An 8,412-nucleotide genomic window follows, 5' to 3' on the forward strand; every position below is an offset into this window, starting at 1 on the left:
TTGTGACATCATAATGTAGAGCTGTGTATAATCTATTTAGCTATTGTTGATCTATATGTATTATCGATGAATCGGAAGCATGTGATCACACGTGCAGAAAATCAGTCAAACACAAATAATCAGACTTTACTTATTTTATTCTTTTTAGCGCTAAAAAGAAAGAGACGCTTACCCTCACAGGCTAATTTGTTGTGACGTGAATACACCGGGATTAAACAGCATCTGATCAAAAACGGACGATCCATTCTTTATATCTAAGACACGCCTTATTGGTCGTCTGATGAACTACGTCAGCTAAGGAATGCCATGATATCATGGTGTCAGCTTAAGTTTCACTTCTACTGAAAGCCTTTTGTTTGAAAGTGAAACATGCAAGGTCAAGTTCCATTCCTCCAAAAGCTCTCTGTGCATAAATGAAACATACTATGTGTGAAATACAGCTGTATGTGCATGAGTACACGTGCAACCCTGGATAAGCGTCTCAACAACTCCCCCTTTTGGTCTCTAAGAGACCACAAATAGAACATCAAACAGCTTGGGGAGCATCACACATCCTGAGGAAACACTGCCCACTGTTCGGAAAACTCCCCGGGCCCATTACGATGTTTGTTGTTGTCATTTCATTTCATTCTTATGGGGTAAAAATCGAACAGAGCGCCCCCTGGCCCTGGGCGGCGGGTAGAAACCACAGTGTTCCTCTTACAGGCTAACAAAGAACATTCAACAAAAAATAAATAAAAAATAAATAAATATTATTTAAAAAATTTATGGATAAATGGTAACAGAAATGTAAAATGAATAAAATGTTATTTAATACCTGAAAAGAAATGCAAAATGAAGAAAATAATAAAACATTAGATTTTATTTAAAAATAAATTTAAAATGAGAAATGAATAAACATTAGTGAAAATGTTGATTTTTTTAAACCAAAAGTCAAGAAGATAAACCTTAAAATGAATATTTGTTAGATGATGCTTGAAAATTTTAAACGTAAACAAAGAAATTTTCAGATTCCTTTTTTTAGATGAAAACCATGTGCAATGCACAGAATAAGAGACAAGCACATTTGAAATATGCAAATCAATGTTATTTTCAAAAATTCAGTAGAAGTACAATGTAATTATTCTAGAAAATTCATTAGAATTCAGTAGTATTGAGTTGTAATGCGATCTACAAAGTTTAATCAAGGCAATGTCTTCTAGCACACTATCAATGTTGCACCAGTTTGAATTGCACAATAAAATGAAATTAATGAGTTAAAGGAGTAAATTTTAAAATAAATATTAGAAATTGAAGCCGGCATTTGAAATCCGTTTTATATTACTATTAATTTTAAAAAAAATTTGTGAATACAATGTGAGGTTAATACTGTGAATGCCGGTAAACTATAAATTGAATAATGCAAAATGAATAAAATGTTAGTCAATATGCAAGCTTCAATAAGTCAAAACTTAATGAAAATAGGATAAATGATTAAATGTTAGATATAATACTGACAAATAAAATCCTAAATAAAGTATTGTTAAGATCCCTTTTAGTACTCGAGAGGTGAACCCTTTAAGTTCAAAATATGAAAGTAGTTAGTGGTCATAAAGGGATACAAACTTACCATCTGAAAAGAAATATGTTTAGTGAACAAAATGAAAACACATTTTAAACTTGGCAATCAATGTTTTAGATAAAAATTCAGTCTTAACACAATGCAATGATACTGGCCAAATCTTAAGAAGTCAACAGGATTAATTTGTTTTACTGAGATCTGCAAACTTAATTCAAAATTGTGTTGTCTAGTATCTGTTAATGTCAACCAGTTTCTACGTGTGTCCAGATGCCTCATTTTCATCCAGGCACACCGAGAAAGGATTGGACTTTTTACATTTAAAATCTGGAAAGTTGCAGCTCCACAGTTGCGCTGCACTTGACCTGTGAAAAGATGCTGTGATTCAGAGGTTGTTGTTCCCCTACCATGATGACACAGGCTCTAAGTCTCACCATAGCACAGACACCTGTCACACCAGTCTATATTCTCTCAAGTAGTTTATTACCCCTGCATAAATAAAATATCCCATCTCTAGCCTATTAAGTGCCCTGGGAATTTGATGTTACACCAACTGTCAGGGATCCGGCCCACACTGCGGTTACCTGTTGTAAAATTGAAATAGACCTAGTTATCTTTAACTGGAATAGTGGGCACCATCCGGGCTCCGCTGTTGATTACTGGAAATAAAGCTGTTAAAGTGTCACATCTAGAGGGCTGTTTAAACTTAGTCATATTAAGCATGCAGTTAAAACCCCAAATGTCAGATGGAATCAAAGAAGCAGGTTCAGTACATTCTGGGTCGTCCAGCTGTGCAGGTCACACAGTTAGACATTTGATATTATTGAGCTGTTGCGGTTAATCAGTCTAACCACAAGTTGGTTTCTGTGTAATGTATTGACCTAATTTAATTTTGTTTGTGCACAAACCTTAGCCAATTTTGTTTTAAATTTTGATTCATTCATTCTGCTTTGCCTTGGGAGGTAATGATTGATTAGACATTTTATGATGATTTCACTATCTTCTGCTGTTGCTGGCCAGGCTTCAGGCCATCCTGTGAAAGCATCAACACAAATCAGCAAATATTTTTGTCTTGCAACGGGTTTATCATGTCAGTAAAATCCAACACAATTTCTTTCCCTGGACATGTGACTGAAGGAAACTGTCCCTGATGTGGATTCAAAGTTTTCTTAGGATTCAGCTGTCCGCACACCGAACAATTTTTCACAAAATGTTTCACCATGTGGATCATTTGAGGTGCCACCACTCTTTAAGATTGTGCATCATCTGCTTCGTCCCAACATATCCAACCCGTGAGCCTCTTGGAGCAGCTCTCCTATTTTCCCAGGAGGCAGAATTAACCTGCCATCTGGGCCCCTCCAGCACCCATTTGTTTCACGTTTTTCTCTTCAGGTGATGCCCCCTTTTGGCATCTCACCACCTCTTCCAGGCTCTTAACCCTTGTGTGTTGCTTCTGAAACAACAACCATCTGTAAAGAACTGTCTCACCTCTGGTCCCAGCAGAGGAGCTGCTTGAAGTTCTGGTGTTACCTTGTCTGTCTTTGCCACCAGGTCTGCACACACGTGTGGTTCTCCTTCTGAAAAACAGTCTGCCATATTTATGTCTTGGTGTGTGAATGAAATGTTTGGAGCTTTCAGGACTTTGGAAAGTGTTTGTTGTCTCAACGCTGTCATGGTGAAACTCAGTGAATGTCCCATGACTATGTGTTCAGTTTTTGTATCGGGTATCCCAGCTGCCTGTTGCATACAAGGGTGATGCCCTTTTCCTCCCCCTTTTTCTGAAACAAAACAGTCAGTTTTGTTACAGAAATATCCTCAAAGAACTGAGGTGGCTTTAACGCAGGTCTCCATAGTTGGTGCAGCAAGCAAAAGGTCTAGTGGGCAGTCCTGCAAAATATCTTGCAAAACCTGATTAAACTAAAATCAATTCTATTATGAGGGAATAGTCCGTCTTAAAAATATTTATATGTATTGCATATCAGATGTTAATTTATTTTAACTAAAGTCTTTAATTCTAGTAATGATAATAATTTTCTGCTCACAGTTAATGGAAATATGACATATTAAATTTGAATATCTTACCAAACAATATAAAGAAACTATTTAAATAAGAAATGTAGGTATGCTGGGAAATATGTTTGAAGATTGTTAATTTTATAAAGCAAGGAGCCTCATCAGAATGCCTAATGTCACTAATTTATGGAAAATTGCATTACATTTTACTTCAAAATTTATTATGTGATCAGATCCTGAATGACTGATCTTATATTTTTCAAGAGAGCGGGAGAAAAACAAACCTAGTGCTGCTGTGGCAATCGAATCTGTGGCTGCCAGGGAACATTTCATCATCACGCCCAATTCTTTCACTTGGTGCTCAGGGTGCAAACAGAGAGAAATGTGAGACATTTAATACCATTCTGATTGTTTGTTTTTGTTTTTTTTTTTTTTTTGCGAAAGAGACAACAGCAGCTACACCAACAGGAGCTACATAAATGTCCGAGACTTTTACCTGCCAGGTTGTTTCCTTCAAAGTGGAAAGGAAAGGTTCCTGGTACCATTCAGAGACGTCTCTGTCGCGGAACAGGGTCACATGGTGGATCCGGAGGAGGAACACAGAAGCGCAGACACAGGAGCCAGGGCTTCCAGGCCATGAACGTTGACATTAGGCTGCTGTAGGGTAAATTTGTTAAAAGTTCTCAATAGATGTCAGCAAACTCAGACACCACTGGCTGGATCAGATACTGTCCTTCTGTTTGGAAATTTCCACAACGAAGGGAGGTGCCATCAGGAAATGCAACAATTATTCCATCAGCCAAGCACATGATTGTTGCTCCCATCTTTATCAGCAAAGCTCGCTCAAGTAAATTCATGGGAGTCGTAGGAAAACTTACAAAAGAATGTTTCATATTCTGATTACCCAAGGTGAAGGTCAGAGGCATCGTGAATAGCAGACTGTTCAGTCCCTGAGAACCCTGTTAAAGACACAGTTCTTGATGTCAGAAAAAAGGAGGATCAGAGTTCAGAGTGGAATGTGTGGCTCCGGTGTCAACCAGGAAGTCTGTGTGTTTTCCTTCCACTGTTGCAGACAACATGGGGTCTGCTGTCCCCACATTGTCTCCGGGGTCCTCAGCAGTGTGTCAGTAGATGTTCTGTGTGGCCTCAGTATTCCCCTGAAAGCAATGTCCAGGAATCACATAAGGATTGTTGGGGATCATACCTGGCAGTCTTTGGTATGTTCACACAGTGTTTGGCCCAGTGTCCAAAAGGTCCGCACTGGTAGCACATGTCACGGTCCTTTGGCCCTTGGCCTCGTGCTCCGTGACCTTGCCCCATGGCCCTCATCCACATCCAGCCAAACGCCATCCCCGTCCACGAGGAAACGCTCTGTATCTGTTTGAGGATATAAAAAAGAAAAAGCAGGAGGAGGAACCAGTTCCCCCCCCAGCATGATTAGAGTTTTGCCAGTAATTTGGAATTTTACCCTGTGTAGATTTATTTTGAGAAGATGCTGCTGCAACCATCACATGTTCTTGTTTACTTTTTATTTAATTAATGTAATTTTGTTTTGCTTCCTGCAATTGGAGTTTCAGTGTCTGAGTGTCTAAGCCCTTAAGACTGTTTTTTTAATTATTATTTTATTCGTCCTGCGCCTTTAAGAGGTGATGAAGCAGGTGTCATTTCCATCTCACATGTTCACACCCTGCAAGATCTTGAGTGTGTTTTATAGACTGCATAACATATTCCCTTTTAAAACTGCTTCTTTAAGCATTTCAATTAAGTTTGAGTATGGACCTTTAAGATTAACTGTAGTTTTTCTGAGCCAGGTTTCTAGATATAATGTCATTTAGCTGGGACCAAACATGGGATTTGGGGAGGATGGGGTTTGATCTAATACAGTCCAAGTCGGGGTTCTATTCCCAGTGTGGACTCCTGAAGATTTGTGGGGTAGCAGTTCCCCCTTGACTGTCAAAGTTCCTTCTGTGATATTTAATTATTACGGGATATATCCCCTTAGAGCACGTGTCAAACTGAATCCGGGCCGCTGTGGGTTTGTGAGGCCCTCCAGATTCTAAACTAAACATTAAGTGTGCTTAAATATTATGTTATCAATCAAATTAATGCAGTTCTATCCGTTTACTGCCAAATTATATCAATCAGTCGCTCCAGTTTCTTTTAGAATTATCAGGGAAATTCACCAAAATCAACAAATCCCTGCACTTTTCTGAGCAAATAAAAAAAAAAAGTGAAACTTCCTTACTTGAACTAAACAGCTGCCTCAAACCTAATTGATGTCACATTATATGACCTGTACAGCGAGTAATAAAAAGTCAAATTTACCGTTATAAATAAGTGCAAATATTTCCAAATAACTACCACAAACACTTTCTATTACAAAAAATCACAAAAATTCAATGATATTTAAGAAATGCGTGATATTTTAACAGTTTGTGAATGGCTTTTATCAATACATTCTGGTACAACTGGCCCTTTAAGAGCAGTCATCTTCTTGATTTTGCCCAAAACGAAAATAGTCAAGTCTGTATTGTTATGCTAGTGTGTTCAGAGCTGGTGGCAATGACCCTTTTTTTTTTTTTTATTTTATTTTATGTTATTGTCCCTGTCAGGAACCCAATAGTTTTCATTTTGCCTGAGTTCTGTCTCTGCAGTCTGCCTGTTTTGTCTTTAGTCTCTTTTAGTGAAAACTCCTGCCTCTTTCTGTTTTTATTTTTAATTGAAAAAATTTATTATCATTCAGTGTTGCCCCTTTTAATTATTCTCATTTGTGATCTTGCTATTGGAGCATTTGCCTGCATGTCAGCTAGAACAATTTTATCTATTGTTTGCTCTTTTTTATCTTAATTTAAGAGGATTCCAGTTCTATGTTATCCTGTTGCTGCTTTTGTTATTTAACATTTGATCAGCTGACCTATGTCCCTTATAGAGCCTCATCCTGTCCTGTGGTGTGCATGGCACGCTCACAAATTATTAGTTTTACCTGGCAGTTATATTGTTTGTAGGAGATGTGTCAGCAAAAAAGAAATTAATTAGAAATCTTACATGTAGATGTTGTCAAATTCATCAAAGTGGAACACTTCTGTCTGATTCCTGACAGATGACACAACCCAAAGTTCGCTCCTCTCCAGAACATTGTTTTTTTCTTGGGTTTTTACACTTTTTAAACAAAAATTACCGTCCTAAATTTAAACCAAATCTAAAATCCTCTAATTCAATATTTCTTTATGAATTTAATAATCATCAATCAATCAATCAAACCTAGTTTAAACTTTAGTCTAGAAAATGTTATTCATATTCACAATCATCAGTTTGAAGTAACCAGTTATTTAAATCAAAGTTTCCTTTAATCTTTTATTTTATAGCAGTAGACATCTTTTTATAATTATTCTTTATTAAATAATTAATAACTTCATCAGTTACTCAGTGCTTGAGTACAGTTTGTTTGTTCTCATAATCACACTAATTTTCATCAACCAAAGCAGCACAAACAGAAACATAAATATTTATCTGATTTTCAGTTAGTCACAAATTTTCAGTCTGCTTTTCTTGTTGTCCTATGCTCAAATTATCAATTTTATTGAAGCTTCATGAAATTTCCAATATTAGTTAACATATTTAATATGTTAATATTATCTTTTAGTTGTCAGGTTCCTGTTTTTAGGTAATGCGCACATTTTTATTTATTATTTATTCATTCATGTATTTATTTATTGTTATTAAAACTATCTCAGACATATGTTAGAATCCAGCAGTAACTGAACTACCTGCTGCTAGAGCACTTCACCCATTGTAATAAAATGTAAATTCATTTATAGAATGAAATTCTAAATTAACTGTTCAGTTTAAATGCAACAAATACTTTATGGTATATAAACACTTCAGTCTCAATTATTTTCAGCCCTTAAAACTGTTCAATTTAATTTCAAACTAGCATGTATTACCGGAATATTCCTTCTTTTCTTTTTTAATAAAGGAGAGAAAGTTTTACAAATCATTATTAGCTTAGACTCTGATAATTTTAAGTTGGTGAAATTTAGTAGCATAAATTTTGTTAGATCTTTTGCTGAAATTTTAGTGATTGTAGATTTTCTTCTAGTTATGCTAGTTATTCCCTCTATTTGCTCACCAACCATAAACAAAGGTCCTATACCCCCTTTTAAATCAAATTTCTTCCTGTCGACCTCGTCTGCCATGCCTGGAGCAAGAATCACCTCTTCTCTCCTCCCTGCCTTTTTTTTTTTTTGTTATTATTTATTACTCACACACACGGCGGAGAGCCTCTGTGTCTCTGTTTTTATTTTTTGTTCTTCCCCTTTTATTTTGAAATTCATCATGTTCCGCCAGATAAGTCATTAGTCCGTCTATTTGTTCCCCGAGAGTCACCCAAGGGCCTGTGCCCCACTTTGAGTCGTAACCCTCATCCCTGGAGTCACTATCCATTTTGCAAATTCCGAAATCACCTTATGTTTTGTTTAGTGGGCACAGCGGCACCTGCTCGTACGGCGACGAGACAACACCACAGACAAAGTCAAACCCCTTTTACTGTCCGCACGGCGGCGGGACGGCACACAACTAATAAAATTAAAACCTTTTTCCCCAAATTAAAGTTCACAAACGCCAACCATGGTTTCAAAACATATTACAACATTAAACAAGCAGAGAAGCAACACATGAGAGCAAAATGTCTGCAGCTCTCACACACACAGCTGACACACACGCACTCCGCTCGGCGGCGGAGCTAACAAACAAACAGAGAAGTACACATAAAAGGATCCCCGCTTTTCAGCTCCTATTTTAGTCCTGGACGTTCTCTTTTATTCTAACTCTTATCGTCTTCC

General features: G+C 37.0%; 1 long non-coding RNA gene across 1 annotated transcript; it reads right to left on the bottom strand.

Moving 5' to 3' along the window:
- Positions 1 to 1,786: 1,786 nt before the first annotated feature.
- On the bottom strand, positions 1,787 to 5,293 carry LOC122830083. The gene is made up of 2 exons (XR_006370487.1): positions 4,450 to 5,293; positions 1,787 to 4,228 (listed from the first exon to the last, which is right to left on the bottom strand). It is a non-coding gene; the product is annotated as an uncharacterized LOC122830083 (long non-coding RNA).
- Between the last annotated feature and the right edge of the window lie 3,119 nt (positions 5,294 to 8,412).

The sequence above is a fragment of the Gambusia affinis genome, linkage group LG04, assembly GCF_019740435.1.
Source record: "Gambusia affinis linkage group LG04, SWU_Gaff_1.0, whole genome shotgun sequence".
NCBI lineage: Eukaryota > Metazoa > Chordata > Actinopteri > Cyprinodontiformes > Poeciliidae > Gambusia > Gambusia affinis.